This window comes from Tribolium madens, unplaced genomic scaffold (assembly GCF_015345945.1).
Source record: "Tribolium madens isolate multiple individuals breed KSU strain unplaced genomic scaffold, Tmad_KSU_1.1 Scaffold_91;HRSCAF=231;Tcas5.2_LG7, whole genome shotgun sequence".
Classification (NCBI taxonomy): Eukaryota; Metazoa; Arthropoda; class Insecta; order Coleoptera; family Tenebrionidae; genus Tribolium; species Tribolium madens.
Window position 1 is genome coordinate 15631080 of NW_025401063.1, and position 3230 is coordinate 15634309.

Sequence of the window (3230 nt, forward strand, 5' to 3'; positions counted from 1 at the left end):
CAAAAAGTTAAATATAAAAAAATGATCAATAATTCCACAACTTTTACAAACACACCAAAGAAAACACAGTTTATAACTTTACCTTATATTCCCTCAATCACAAGAGGTTTGAGTAAAATTTTCAAAAATCTTGACTACCAAGTTGTTTACAACTTTGGCAGAAGTCTCAAAAGTTTTCTTGGTAATCCTAAAGATAAAGTAGGACCATTAGGATTTATGAAATTAATTGTAAAAATTGTAAACAAAAATATATTGGGCAAACACGTCGTTCAGTTAACACTAGGTTTAAAAAACACATAGCTCATTTAAGATATAACAGATTTGAAAAATCAAGTGTRGCCCAACATATTTTTGAAAAAGACCATAAAATCGATGAAACTAGTGTAAAAATTATTAGAGTAGTCAATAATTGTAAATTTCTTGACGCTTTCGAGTCTTGAAATATCTGAAAATAGAGATAATCTTATGAATTCAGACAACGGCCCCATTCCCTTTTCTCCCCTCTTCTCGTTAGTTGGGGGTAGGGAAAGTGAAAGCCGAAAAAATAGTACATAAGGCATTACCATTGTTAAATTAGTTAGTTTTATTCTCACTTTGTGGTCAAGAAGAAGAGTCTTAAAACAAATACTTTTATAAAAATGCAATTTTAAGTAAGATTATTATGCATTTCTCCTATATGGAGCAATGCTTGATTAGCAAACTTTAACTTCAAAAAATCATATCTCGAAAACTACTCTGTATATTTTTTTGAAAATTTTGATTACCACTAATAAAGAGATGCTCTACACGGTGGTAATAATAAAAAAAAATTACTCATAGGGTTTTCCTTAGATTATTTCGATTTACTTCGAACACTGTTTGCCAATATTCAATTTTAAATTTTTCATTATTCTAAAGAGCAAGGCCATCCCTTTAGACTGGTCTTTACTTCAAGGAAATCGGCGTAATAGTTATTGAGTAATGATTTTTTAAAGTTAAAGTATTCTAAATTTATTTAAATTAGAAAAAAATTATTTAGTTCAAAGTGTGTAGACTTTTTAATTTTTTTTTGTGCATTTGATTTGTCTCACTGAGACGAACAAAATAATCTAAAATTTGTTAAGTTGTCACGCCCTGTGTTATTAGGAAACAATGCGAAGAGCTTACGCCACATTTAACACATGATCCAATTGTTAAGTTGTATGTTACCAGACGCAATCATCCGAGAATCGCTCACCTAATGGAGCAACGGGCGGAAAAAAACGTCGGCTCCGAGTTTCGATTCCGTGTCCTAAATGGCTGGGTTGCCCCGGACAAATGTTCGACGCTTTTTCAACCCATAATTAGCCGTACCTAGCCTTAGGCCCGTTTGTCTACCCACTTTTTTCACCTTTAAAGCACTTGACGCTAATTCCTATTCTAAACGAAATTAATTACCGCCTCCGATGACTCGTTCTCTGCAGGGAATCCGCTGAGAATCTAGGGAAAATGATCCAATTTGTGCACATTTCGACTCTTCTTCGATAGTTACACTAATACGATGATTATTTCAAAAGGAAGTAATAATTTTATGCTTGATATAATATGACGAGAAGCAGGTGCAAGTCACTGAAACCTGAAAATCTTCTCAATCCCCAGATATTGCTACCTGTAAGTTTGTGGAAAATAAGGGCGTTCAAATTAAAACTGTCTAGTATGCAATCCTTCCTTTTTTCTGAACAGACAAGAATCGCTTTTTAGATGCTAGCATAACAGAACAAAAAGAAAACTTGCTTCAAATGTTGTGTCATGTCACGTCATGTGCATTTCCGCCAAGAAATATTGCTCACAAAAAATAAATAAAACAAAACTTTTGTAAAAATCACTTCCATAAAACAAAAATTTGAAATTGTAAGACTTCAGAGTTTTTAGTATTTATTTAAGTTGGTCTGTTGTCTCTTTCAAAGAGATACTTTATCTTGATATCCTGTCGATATTTCAAATTGAAAATCATAACATCTCACTTTTTGAAGCTTTATATGATGCTATTGAATTTTTTTTTCATGTGAATAAAACCGACATAAGCTTTGTACTAATTTTGACAAAATATGAGACGTGGGCAATGAATGACATTGATGCTTGCATGTTTTCGATGACCATTCATTTCACATGACACCTGATATAAATTGACCAATAAATTGTCAGCATTTGACCGTTTTCAACCAATGTTCGATCTCTTCATCAATTTAGTTTTGGGTGTTTTGGCTTGTTGAATCGATTTTTTTTTATACAATAAAAATATACTCGTAAACAACAAGTTTTACAACAAGTTTTATTGTTGTACAAAATATATGTTACTGAACTTACGAGTATATAAACATTTAGTCATTATTTAAGATTTTAGTTTTTATACAATAATTATCATAAACATATTTGTTAAGATACAAGGTGATTCATCTCAGCTCCGGTTTTCGGTAGCTCAGCTATTATTTAAGTGGGAATTTTAATATTTTGTAGACTTTATTTATCTTTTAGAACGCGTTTCAGAAAACAATTTTTGATTATACAGGGTTACTCAAAGTAAGCTACAATACAAACTTATGTTTTTTTTTAAATGAAACATTATATGTTTCTTGGCATTTTTGAATATATAGTTTAATTTCAATGTTTATAAGCTAAACTTCTATTAGTCGTTCAGTTTTTGAAATAAGTTGAGTTTTTTGACACAAACATTCTCTTTTTAAAAATTTATTACACCAAAAGTTAAGACAGCTGAAAAAAAAATTACCACTGTAAAGAGAAAAGTACGAACTTTAAAACTAAATATTTTTTAAATGTAAATGTTGAAGTTTGTTAGAAGTTAAATAACTTATAGTTATTTATTATACAAGACAATAAAAAAATTGTTTATTTACAAGTGAAAAGTTAAGTTTACGGGTGACGAAGTCTACTTTATTTCACTAGACGGTAAAAGACTACTTTATCTACTGAAATTAGTTGATAAAAGCCCTCTTTCACATTGAGTACAAAATAAAAGATATTTAATTTTAAATGTTAATTGTAGCAACAATGCCTATCATTAAAATGAGCATTGTTGATACCAGGGCAACCATAGTAATTCCACCACTTATCACTTATTTGAGATTTGTCCAGAAATTGTAAAAGCCGAAATTATTGAAATTCGAATTGTTTTTTGTAAAAATAAAAAAAGAATGGATTTAGTGTAATATAAAAGTGATTATTCAGTGATATTTTTTCTATCCCTAGTGCAA